A 13,429-nucleotide genomic window follows, 5' to 3' on the forward strand; every position below is an offset into this window, starting at 1 on the left:
TGATTTTGACTACTGAGTTCACTTGTTCCTTGTGATACTTAATAGACTAGTATAAATGGATCAATGCAAATATATTCCCACATATAGTAAAACATGTCACACGACTTTTACAGTAAACCAGCTATGAGGTCAAGACATTTTTCTTCTGTCATCTGCATACAGTATTTATTGGATTTGATTGTGAGATTTTCTGCTATTTTGAAAAACAACTATGCTTTTACTATGTCAGTTCTCAATTAGTTTCTATATGATCCAAAGTGGTTTTTATTCTACTTCCCTATCCCAACCCCCACCACTGTGGCTACACCTCTTACGGATGAAAGGCAAAGACAGAGAGAAAAAAACACCACAGTGATGAGGACTGGGCTCAAACCCGAGTTGTGCACATGACAAAGCATGTGTACTACCGTAGTGAGCTGTCTTGTTGACTCTGTAGGATCAGGTGTTCAAAGATGTGCATTTATTTGACCAGGCATTTCTCATGGTTCAGTGATGCTTTATCATTTTCAGGGAAGTTGTGTGCTATGTTAGAAGACACTATGCTTTAGAATAAGCCCATCATCTCTTTTGGTTAAGTTGCATGCAGCAGGAGAAACTTTGTCCTGAGCGAATGTTCAGCACACCATCATCTTTTCATTCCAATAGTCAGTGGGTTAAGTGAGGTGATGGAATCTGCACCATCATAAGCATACGGAGAAAACTACTTCTTACTGCCTGGGTTTGTAGAGGACTGGAGAGAACTAACAACATCACCTCAAGGAAACTGATAATGAGCAGGGGAAATGCCGCTGACTTTTTTCCCCTGAGGGGTGGCAGTCTGCTACTAAAGGAAGAGATTTAAAGATCTGATGTTAGAACCCTAATAACATTCCTTAACTTCTGAGCCCCTCAATTAGTGAAAAACGTTGGCATTCAAGGGCAGAGCTCTACCCTTGCCTGTTTATTAGCTGTAGGAGCACCGAGAGCGGCTGGAGACACAGCTCATCAAAACTGATAACAGGAACTTAAACAGAAGAGCTAATTGCAGCCATGTGTATGTCTACATACAGAAAGGTGAGGACGTCCTTCAGGGCACTTATGACAAACTTGTAAGCCTTTATTCAGCTGGCTAGTTCATCTGCATTCAGCAGTGTTTCCACTATAGTTGTGCGTCACTGCGAGAGACTGCATGGTAATGAAGCCAAAGCACTGTGGGCCAAACTCTGCTGCCTGTGAGAAGGGACAGCGGCTTGGAGAGAGATCAACAAATCCCTTGCTGCTGCTGCTGCTGCTGCTGCTGCTGCTGCTACTGCTCCTGCTCCCACTGCTGTTACTGCTACTACTATTGCAGCCAGTTAAGACACAATGTTGAGTTTCCAGGATTCTGTGTTTTTTGAAATTAGCATAAAGTCCTTGTTAAAGTCCTGGAGCAGCAGCTGTAAGTATATATATATATATATATATTTAAATGGGAGAACTGCTGAGGTTTTATCACTGCCATTTCTTGCATGCTCATTCTTTAAAGCAATCCAAATAGAAGAAAAGCTGTTGAAAAATAGCTTGAACATTTTCTTGAGTGGTAATGAATAAGACAGAAAATGCAGACGTGTACCTACCACTGGGCTGTTTGTAATACTGGTGGTTAAGTATCCTTTGACTAAAATTGACCAGTCTAGGGCTTCTTGTTAATTTGTGTCATTCTGGCAAAGTTTCTCTCAATTGGACAAAAATGGGGGAGAAGGATGACAAATAGACTCTGATCTCTGCAGCGTTATCAGATGCCAGTACTATTCCACAGTCCTGTTGGCAGTGTTTATTTGAAGCAATATTAGCTATTTTAAAGCGTCAGACAATTTAATGTGATGACTGTGACTTTTCCCTGGAATTGCAATTTGAAGTTACATGAGTAATTTCTTGTGTAGTACTGAAAAAAGAATCATGAAAAGGATTCAGGGTAATAGGCTTGTATTTCAAAGTTGAGATAAGTCAATAAAACTAATGTAATCAAGCTATCAACTGTCTTACTAGGTGGGTTTGGTAGAAGAAAAAATGATTTTGTTTAGTAGTTACAGTAATTCCCATAGTACTTTTTCTTTGATCTCAAAGTACTTATAGAAATGACTATTGTCATAGTTTCTTCCCCAAACCAAAAATTGTGCTAAGAATAACAATTAATGAAGCAAGCAAGCAAAGATTCTGTTATGTCTGCTTGTCCAAAGAAAATCAAAGTATAGGAAAATTGTGACTTTTCCAAGGTCACACAGGGGCAGAAGTCTAGAATTAGAACCCAGTTGTTCTTGCTTCTAACTGTGCTGCCTGTGCTGAAGCAAACTAATGAATAAAATATGAGAGACTAAATTTAATTTTTTTCCAGGTAATTATTTATATAGTGTAGTTTTCTTTGGTAAGCAGATAGTGTTGAAGCAGATGTTGACATGGAGGGAATACCTCTCAAGAGAAAGCGGTATAGAATGTGATTTGAAGAGATTTATGTTATGCCAAATATATTGCCTTAGAGGCTCTTTATTTTCCTTTTGCTCTGTAAGTAATTGTTCCATATGGAAGTACTGTTGTGCCAGATGGCAGAAAGTTACCTTATTCTAGGAAAGTTTCTAAGTGACAATACACAGTTAAAATATTTTGTGAACAATACTCATTTATTTGAGTTAAATTAATTAACATTTACTAATGTAAAAGAGTAACATAGAATACATTTTCACTGAAGCAAGCTTGACTCTGGTTCTAATCTACCACTGTTTCCCCGTTGCTGTCCCTCCTTCCCCCATCCTTACCATGGAATTAAAAAAAAAAAAGAGTAAGGCATTTTTTATAATGAGAATAAAGCTATAACTAATGCTTTTTATAGGAAACTGTGTTTAGAATTATATCTCAGTAGCTTATATTGTAAAAAAAATTAGTTTGCTTAAAAAAATGAACTCTTTTAGACTTTATGAAAACTTTGTTGATTATGGTTGGATGGGGGCTGTTAGTGACAATGAAGACTAATACACACTATGTGTAGGTGGGAAACTATAGCCCCTGATTGGCTGATTGATTGATTCTTACTGGACTACTGCTGTATTCTTGTCTATTGTGGTAGTGGAGATTAAACCAGAGAGATCAAAGCCCCAGGCATGAAAATTGTTTTGCATAACCATTATGCTTTCTCCCCAATTCTGATATATTTATTAAAAATTTTAAACCAGAGCAATGCTTGGCTTTGATTTATGGTGGTGCAGGGGATAGAATTTGGGACTTTGAAGCCTCAGGCAGGGTCTTTTTTGCATAACCATTATACTGTCTCCCGCACCCATTTCTGAAATCTGATGATTTTTTGTAAAGCGTTGTTAAGCCACTAATTATATATACATTTTTAATTTGGTTGTCCCAGATACTTGTGAACTATGTGATTATTTCATTTTGTGACCATTTGCACACTGTACATGTTGTTGCTTGGACCCTGCAATCCATCACAGTCAAATCTCATACAATCCTGTCCCCTGGGTCCAAAAGTGCACCCAAAACAGATGTTTGTGAACTCTTTGTTGTGCACTGTTGGTAGTATAATGACTCAGTTTGTGAGCATTCCATTGCCCATAGACACTTGTAACACACATCTCTCAAAGGTATTTTTATAGCTGTAAAGCAATAGATCAAGTTGAAAAGAAATTACAAGGTCTCATTGTTTATTAAGGAAGGCCTTCTCTGTCTCTGCCTTGGAAAATTGGAGAATGTTTTTATTTCACTAGCATTTGTAGTTGTTTTTGTTGGTTTTGTTTCAATATTCACTAAACCTATTCACAAACTGGTCAAAATTATATTACTTCCAAGAAGTGAATTTTTTTTTTCAAATCACTTTATTGAGAGTTTAATGGTTTATACTCTAGTTTTAGATACATGGGTACAATTTCTCATTTCCCAGTGATAGTGGTCTGCAAAATTCTCTTGCCCCCTACTTAGGTCCCTTTTCACAAAGGGCACAAAGACCCCTTCCACCCTCCCTTCCCTTCCCCTCCTTACCCAGAGTACTTTGCTCTGGTGCAGAGAGTAAATATTTTAAAAATATTTATTAAGACCCTAGAAGAGGACATCTGTTGGGATGTTTTCATAATACCAACACTTTGAATCAACCAACATCTGTTGAGTATATACTGTGCTGTAACAAGTAGATCTTCTTTTTGTTAGGATGGTAAAATGAGAAATGTTTCATATGTATTCTAAGTTACCAAATGACTGGTACACATGAAAAGAACAGAGTACAGAGATGGAAGGAATCATACTGAACTGCAAGGGGCAGACAAGACTTAGAGGAAAAGGAATTTGTTTGAGTTTAATTTTGAGTGACAGGATGTTCCCCATGGTGTGAGGCAGAACTGCCATCCAGTCTTGCTGAGCCAGAATCAGCAATGAGTCAACACTGTTTCCTCACCCCCTACCCTCTCAACCATTTACCAAGACTTGATGCTCTACCTTGTAAAATCTCTTTAGTCTTTACTACCTTTTGCTGCCTTAGTTCAGATTGTTTTCTTTATCAGCACTTAGATCATTACCATGGTTTTCTCTTTGTCCTGTATATGTCTTCCTCATTGCTGCCTGCTTTTCAAATCTCTCCCCACTTTACTTCCGTATTTCCATTTCCTGAGGAATGAAGCCTCTTATCATCCAGCCCCTGTTCGTTTTTGTCATTGTCCTCTTATAATTATACAGTTCCTAGAGCATGCTGTGCCTTTGTATTTTGCTGCTACCTTTGTCTAGGATGCTTTCCCACCTCTTCTTTGCTGCAGGATGAATAATAATGACAATAAGAACAAATGACTATTATTATAAGATTTATTTAACAAGAGGCAGAGAGGGACACAACCTCACTTTGACTATGTGGTGCTGAGGATCGAATTCAGCACCTCATGCTTGCAAGCCCAGAGCTCTAACCACTACACACCACCTAAGCTGGCTGCACCTGCAGCAGCGTGAACTCTTCTTGAGTTAGCTGGATACCCAGTGCTTTTACCTCTTTGGTTTTTCACTTTCACCATAATCATTGTACTGATACTTGCATTTCCTTATTAATAATCTTTCTCTGCTACTTGAGTCAAAGCTTCTGGAAGGCATAAATTGATTGTATTTTCTTTGTATACTTAACACTTAGTTAATTGCTGTCAATGTGTAGACAACTAAGATAAAGCTCAGGATACAGTCATTTGTGTTAGAATAGAATAATAAATCTATGACTTCTCTTTTGCTTTGTGACTATTAACATACTAGTGATATCTCTCAAGGGAATATTTCTTGAAACAAATGCATAGAATGATAAATTCTCCTGGTTAAAAAAAAAACTATTAGTCCTTTTTTTTTTTTTTTTGCCTCCAGGGTTATTGTGGGGCTCGGTACCTGCACCACGAATCCACTACTCCTGGAGACCGTTTTTTCCCCCTTTTGTTGCCTTTGTTGTTTTATCATTGTTGTGGTCATTATTATTATTATTGTTCGTTGTTGTTGCTATTGTTGGATAGGACAGAGAGAAATCAAGAGGGGAGGGGAGACAGAAAGGGGGAGAGAAAGACAGACACCATGCAGACCTGCTTCACCACCTGTGAAGCGACTCCCCTGCAGGTGGGGAGCCGGGGGCTCGAACTGGGTTCCTTTCGCCGGTCCTTGCGCTTCGTGCCACATGTGCTTAACAAAAATCTACTAAATTCTATTTGGTGAATTTCTTGTGAAAATGGAGAAAACCTTGATTTGTTAATAACTTCTGTTGAAAAATATTTTTTTCAATAAAGAATTTTATATTTCAAATGTTGCTCTTACTCTACCAGAGATTAAAAAGAAAAATTATTTTTGTCACTGAACTTAACTTTATAGCAGTATCTATTGTAATTCCTTATCATTAGTCATAGTGATGTTTAATGCTTATAAGAAGTATTAGCCATGATTTGTATTGATTGTAAATGCTACCCTTTATATTAATCACCAGAGCCCTCTGATTTCAAGGCTTGCTTAGCTGGCAGAATGTGGATGCAGTGTTGCTGAAGTTTGATTATAGTTGAGCTTATTTCTTTCAGTAACAACAATGAACTGACATTCATATGGCCTAAATTCAGGATTTTGTCCCTCTGCCAACAATTTTAGGCATTACTTCTTTTAAAAACTGAATCAGGAACATTCTGTTAAACCAGCTGTGTAGTGAGGATGTTATCATTTAAAAGAATGGCTTAGTTTACTAAAATTGGTAAGACAATATTATCTACCCAGTTATGCTTCCACAATGTTAATTAAGGTCACAGATGTATTCTTACCAATATAATACCTCTTCTAAACATGTTAAATTTATAATGACTTTGCATAATCTTATGATGGCTAGTATATCAAGGAATTCCATCTTTATTACAGACAATGACGAGACAAACTGACATATTTTAAACAGTTTTAATTAAAATGTGAAGAAGATACAGAATGCTAGAAAGTTATATTTGTATCAGTTACTTGATTTTTTTTGCACAATTAGAAAATACCCATTATATATATATTTCATTAATATCCGTACATATAATTTAATACTCAGAGATTTTCTTCTGGAAAAGTAGTAGAAAAAAATTTTTTTCCCCTACAAAAGCAGTAAAAGTCTACTTCCCTCCAAAAGCACAGTTATCCATTCATGTAAATTTCAGCTAAACTGTGTATGATTAAAACAATGCTTACCATTTGCTGAAGAACTCATGGTTCTAATGTTATGATAAATGCATAGTGAATATATGCATGTGTCCATGCACATATACTTTTGTTAAATCTCATGTAATCTTTATGAAAACTTGAGGAAAATTTTTATTGCTCTTTCCTGAAATAAGAGCTTTGTTGTGACATGACACACTATAAATTCATCATTGTAATAATATAGGGCTCACTAATTTTGAGTATGTTCAGTCATATATCTCTAATTAGCCATTCTGTAATTGCAGAACGTTACCATCATTCCCCAAAAGTAAATCTCACTTTTTTTTTAAAGAATAAAAAAAAAAATCTCATCATCACTAATCTGCTTTGTCCCTATGGATTTGTCCCTTCTAAATATTTCATATAAATGACATCTCACTTAATAGGTATTCTTTTGCTACTATCTTCTTTTACTTTGTTTCTAAGATTCATTCACTGGTTACATCAGTATTTTATTACCTTTTATGATTGGATAATATTGTATTGTATAGATAGGGCACATTTTGTTTTTATATCCATCAGTCTGTGAGTTGCTTTTGTATTTCCTTTTATAGAAGAGGAAATTAGATCTCAGATAAGTTAAAAGTACACTAAGATCCCCCAAAGAAGGTCACATTCTAACTTACCTAATTTCCTTTAATCCTCCACATTTCAATTAAAAGCCTTCTCTGATTTGGTGATACTTAAGTAAAATGTAAAGGATGACTTTGAGGGGAGGGGAGGGTAGTTTGGCAGAATGGTTTGTGTTCAAGGATGCATGCCCAGCTTGATTGGAGCAGAGAGTTAGGCAGCATGGGGAGTGAACTGGAAAAGTAGGCATGAACAGAGAACCTAAAGACCCTGTTATGGTTATGGTCTTAAACCCAAAACAAATGGGCTTTGTGATTGTGGCAGGGATGATTTCATTAGCCCTTCATTTTTCTTGGGATGGGGCATCTCTATAAGGAGAAAAGGTACAAAGTATGCAGGGATATGCGTTTAGATACTATTGTAGTAGATAAGATGTGAGATGAAGGTTGAGCAAATGAAGACATGTTATTTCTTTTTAAAAAATATTTTAGTTATTTACTATTGGATAGAGACAGAAATTGAAAGAGGAGGAGGAGATAGGGAGAGAGACAGAGAGACAGAGAGACACCTGCAGCCCTGCTTCATCACTTGTGAAGCTTTCCCCCTCTGCAGATAGGGACCAGGGGCTCGAATCTGGGTCCTTGCACACTCTAATGTGTGCACTTAACCAGGTGCACCACCTCTTGGCCCCAAGAAATGTTATTTCTTTACTAAAAAGCATATGCAGCTTGGGAGGTGGCTAAACTGATAGAATGTTGGACTTTCATGCCTGGGGTTCCTAGTCCAATCCCAGACAAACCTCATGTGCTGGATTGGTGCTCTTGGCTTCTCTCTGTCTCTCACCTTTTTTCTGCCCCATATGAAGTTCACTCTTATATAATAAGAAGGCTTTTTAAAAGATCTATTGTTGAATGAACAAATGTTAGCATAGTGTATGGTTCTATATGATATTCTGGAAACGGTGAAACTGTGGAGACAGTTAAGAGTTGAGTGTTTGCCAGAGCTTGGAGGAGAGAGGGACAGAACAACAAAGAGGAATCTTAGGGCAGTGAAGCTATCCTGTATGAAATTATATTGAGGGGACAATTTATCCAGATCTGGACAATGTGCAGTACATAGTGAACCCCAGCATGAACAATGCACTCTGGCTGATAATGAACTATCAATGGAGACTCATCAGCTGTCATCAATATTTGGTGGTAGATGTGGTGCAGAACTATATCTTGTACCATTGTAATATTGTGAACCACTATTAATTCACTAATAAAACATTTAAAAACGACACCAAGGTGTGCCCTTTTGGTTGGGAGTGCTGTTAACGGGGAGGTTATGAGCAGGGGATATGTGGGATATCTGTCCTTCCTCTCAATTTTGCTGTGAACCTGAAACTACCCTTAACAATAACCTTTAAAAAAAGCAAATAGGGAAAAAGTCTTCTAAAAAATTTGCAGCAGTATGTGAATGAGTCATTCTTCTTGTAGAAGGACTATTGAAATACAAAAATGATGATTCCAATAAAATAGCCTTGGTAATTCTCTTGGAGGTTAAAGCTAGCTGTACTTTTTCTTTCCCTCCTTCTATTCCTTCCTTCCTTCCTTCCTTCCTTCCTTCCTTCCTTCCTTCCTTCCTTCCTTCATACAGAGCATATAAGTAGTGTATTGTCATGGTTTGATCTACAGAACCTGGTATGACTATATGTTTATAGAAGTCCGAGTATATTTCTAAATGACTATAGTAAGTCACTTTGCTATGTGAAGTTGTTACTTTATGCATCTGCTAAGAGACAGGAATACTATGAAGGGAGATTGTTTCAGTAGTCTACATAGAATATTATTAAAATCTGAACTTAAATTCAGCTATGCAGAAAAAAAGGGGAAATTTCTTTTAGTATAGATAGAATTTAGTTGACTAGTTATGGAATATGATGTACAGGGAAGAAATGAATGATGGTTTTAAAGTTTAGATCATTGAAATCTCACTTTTTGATGTCACAAATAGTACAAAGCAGATTAATAGGCTACCAAGATAATACATCATTTGGAGCATAATATTGAGTAAAATGCAATGACTGAAATCCAGACAGAAAAATCAGTTCATCATGATCTCTAGTATAAACTAGGGAGTGTTAAGCTTTTCTTGGTTATCACTGGGACTTTAGTGCTTCAGACCAACTCCCCCCCCCCCCATTTAAAGAGAGAACAGCTTCCTTTAGTATAGTGGGGGCCTCTCCTCAAACCTGGGACACGTGTGATAAAGCAAGTACACTGTCCAAGTGAGCTATTAGTTACATTCTGCTGACTTGTCTCACAACTTTTTTTTTTTTTAAATAAGGGGTTTAAATTTATTGTTCATTTAATTTGCTTCCTAGAGCTTTCCCCTGACCTACATTTATTTAACTCCTTCTGAATTGCTTGATGGAGACTATCTCTGGTATAAGTCTCATTTTTATGATATTGTTTGAAACTTTTTCAAGATAAAATTTAGTTTTAAATAACATTATTATGTAGAACCAATAGTCCCACTTAAGAACAGTGTAAAACAGTGGTTTTCAGTACTGGCTGCACATTAGAGTCATGCTAGTGAGTTTAAAAAATATATACAGATGCCTAGGTCCCACTCCAAGGATTTTGATTTAAGAAATTGCCAAAGAAGGCCAATGAAAACCTGGAGCAGATCAGAAAATTTGATTTTGCCAGGATGCTGAGAGTAGATATGAAATCTTTTTCAGATGTGGAGTAGTAATAAACAGGCTGACAGAGACAAGTTCTTATGTTTGCCAATTCACTAATTTATAATGAGAAATATGCCAAGTGAACGTTAATGCTTGAGCTGGCAGACTATCCTTTGCTCTCCTTGAGGGATAGGTCATACAAACTGAGGCTATGATAGAAATTTAAAAAGAAGTGATTGTGTGGAGAGTACTGGGATTAAGAAAATGTATGTTCTGTGATCTGCTATAGGGACCAGAATTTTCACCTTGTTGTTCAGTCTGCTGGACTATATTTGGGTGGAAACTACTTTTTTTTTTTTCACCAGCAACATGCTAAGCATTTCCCTGGATTTTGCCAACAATCCTGAATATTTGCATTGTAATATATATAAAATGAAAGTTTGCTGCTGGTTTAACTTGGCCCAGTATTTCCTGAGTGTGACCAAGTCTAAATATTACTTGTGTCAAAAAGATTGATTCTTGGGGGCTGGGTGGTAGTGCAGCGGGTTAAGGGCACATGGTGCAAAGCACAAGGACCCGTGTAAGGATCTGGGTTCCAGCCCCCAGCTCCCCACCAGCAGGGGGGTTGCTTCGCAAGTGGTAAAGCAGGTCTGCAGGTGTCTATCTTTTCTCCCCCTCTGTCTTCCCCTCCCCTCTCCATTTCTCTCTGTCCTATCCAACAATAACAACAGCTATAACAACAATAACAACTACAACCAACTACAACAAGGGCAACAAAACTGGGAAAAAATAGCCTCCAGGAGCAGTGGATTCATAGTGCTGACACTGAGCCCCAGTGATAACCCTGGAAGCAACCAAAAAAAAAAAAAAAGATTGATTCTTAGGTGCATCTCTTAATGGCACCTTTTCCTGTTTTTTTTGTCCCCCCTATTGTCTCTCTCCAGTTGAATTGTAAGAGTTCTCTGAATATTTTGTATTTTCTGCCATCAGCATTATATTACTTTTAATGCATTTATCTTAAAAAAAAAAAAAAACATTCGAGATTAGGGTTAGAGAGGAAAAGAGACAGAGAGATAGCTGCAGCCTTGCGTCACTGCTTATGAAGCTTCTTCCTTACAGGTAGGGACCGAGGCCTTGAATCTGGGTCCTTGCTCATGGTGACCTTTGCTCAGCCAGGTGTGCCCCCACCTGGCCCGTTTTTAATTTTTTATGGGAAAGAGAAGAGAAAAGAACATCATTCTGCTGTTTCTGATGTTGTCTTTGCTGTTTTTAGTCAAGCACAAGGGTCTGTCCTAGAGCCACATGTATACAAAGCATGTGCTCCATAGTTTAACCACCTCCCAGGCCCTGAGTCTCTTTTAATCACTTTATTGAGAACATAATGATTTACAGTATTATTGCTTTTAATTAAAATAGGTTGGTGTTTTGAAAATGGCTAATGATATTTACTTCTGGTGTTTGGCTTTGTCTCGCCTGCTGGGTACCAGTAAATGTGTAGTCATATTTCTTTGCCTGTTACTTAAATGTATGCTATGCAGATACAGTATTTTAAAGCTTAATCCTAAGAGTGATGGTAGGGAAGCAGCCTCAGCCTCAGTGAGCTCCCAATTTAGATATTCAGATGAAGTGAAGGCCCTCTTCTCCTTGTCTTTCCCCACAATCAGCTTCGGGTATTGAAAGGACTCAGCCCAAGCATTTAGATTTAGTTCAGCATCTTATAAGTCAAAGAAGATGGCTAAATGTCCGTATGCAGCTGCTACCTCACCCAGGCCCTGGGTCTAATGTGTTTGCTGGGTGATTTTGGTGTTTAAATTTTCCCTTCAGGACACTTCTGTGCTGATCACCAGGTTATGTCACCTAGAGGACAAATGTTTGTCACAGTAACATTTACATGGACAGCAAATAATTTTATGGCTAGAAGACTGGAGAACAAAAATGTAAACATTTTTCTTGTTGCTTTTCACAAGTACTCATGATTGAGGTGTTTAACTCAACATGTTCATTTTCTAGTAACATGCTATAGAAATGATCCCTGAAAGTACAGTCTTAGCATACTCATTTTCTAGAGGAGAATCGAAAGTTTATAAAGGTTAAATTATTTGACCAAGATTATTGTGACACTTAGTAGCCAAGTCTTCAGACTCCTAGTTTCATGCACATCTTAAAGAAGCCACATTATTTCTCATTTTCAGAATTGTTTATCTGAGCATCTGAGGTTCAGTTCACTAGAGAACAAGCAAATAACCTCAGGCAGCTAAGTGAATAATGGATTATTTAGATGATTGCTTATTTTTCCTGAGCTTTGTAATAAGTGGTTTTTTTTTAAGTTGACTTCAAGTTAAAAAAACATTGGAAATGTTCCAAAAATATCATAGGATTTCTATGTTTAGAAACTTTTCAATGAGCATAGTTTGGACTAGGATAAATAAACATTTTAGAAACAGATGTCCAAAGAACAAGCAGAAATCTTAAATTTTCTGTCCATTGAAATTCAATCAAAAGGAAAAAAAAAGAGTTGTACTGAATGCTAACGGAAAATTGTTTCACTCATACAGAATAGATTTTTTTCCCTTTTTTTTTTCTTTATTGGGGAATTAATGTTTTACATTCAACAGTAAATACAACAGTTTGTACATGCATAACATTTCCCAGTTTTCCATATAACGATACAACCTCCACTAGATCCTGTCATCCTTTTTGGACCTGTGTTCTCTCCCCCCTCCCCCAAATCCCAGAGTCTTTTACTTTGGTGCAACATGCCAATTCCAGTATACAGAATAGGTTTTTAACTTATTCATAAAATGAAAAAATATCAAGACCATAGGGTAAGGGGTACAGTTCCCACCACCAGAACTCCTTATCCCACTCCCTCCCTTGAAAGCTTTCCTATTCTTTATCCCTGTGGGAGCATGGACCCAGGATCATTATGGGGTGCAGAAGGTGGAAGGTCTGACTTCTGTAATTGCTTCTCTGCTGAACATGGGCATTGGCAGGTCTTCCATATTCTTAGCCTGTCTTTCTTTTTCCCTGGTGGGGCAGGGCTCTGGGGAGGTAGGGTTCCAGGATACATTGGTGAGGTCATCTGCCCAGTGAAGTCAGGTTGGTGTCATAGTAGCATCTGCAACTTGGTGGCTGAAAAAACATTAAGATATAAAGCTTTGAAATATAGCTAAAATATGCCTACTAGCTATCTACAAAATGGAGGACACCCCCCCCCCCCAACGCCTCACCTGCACTATTCCAGCCTTTAAGCCCATAATTGTACAATAGTTTGTTTGGCTTTGTATATTAACTCTCTTTTCAGCCACCAGGTTCCAGATGCTAGCAGGATGCAACCAGACTTCCCTGGGCAGACAACCCCACCAATGTGCCTTGGAGCTTCGCTTCCCCAGAGACCTTCCCCACTAGGGAAAGAGAGAGACAGGCTGGAAGTATGGATCCACCTGTCAACGCCCATGTTCAGCGGGGAAGCAATTACAGAAGCCAGACCTTCAATCTTCT

The 13,429-nt window shown here is 37.7% G+C and overlaps 1 protein-coding gene and 1 pseudogene across 9 annotated transcripts in view; one reads left to right on the top strand and one right to left on the bottom strand.

Annotated features, from left to right (window-relative positions):
* Positions 1-13,429, top strand: part of FRYL (FRY like transcription coactivator) — a 276,795-nt gene that overhangs the window by 106,710 nt on the left and 156,656 nt on the right. The window lies entirely within an intron of this gene.
* On the bottom strand, positions 11,888-11,976 carry LOC132537788 (small nucleolar RNA U3; annotated as a pseudogene).

The sequence above is a fragment of the Erinaceus europaeus genome, chromosome 3 (genome assembly GCF_950295315.1).
Source record: "Erinaceus europaeus chromosome 3, mEriEur2.1, whole genome shotgun sequence".
Lineage (NCBI taxonomy): Eukaryota > Metazoa > Chordata > Mammalia > Eulipotyphla > Erinaceidae > Erinaceus > Erinaceus europaeus.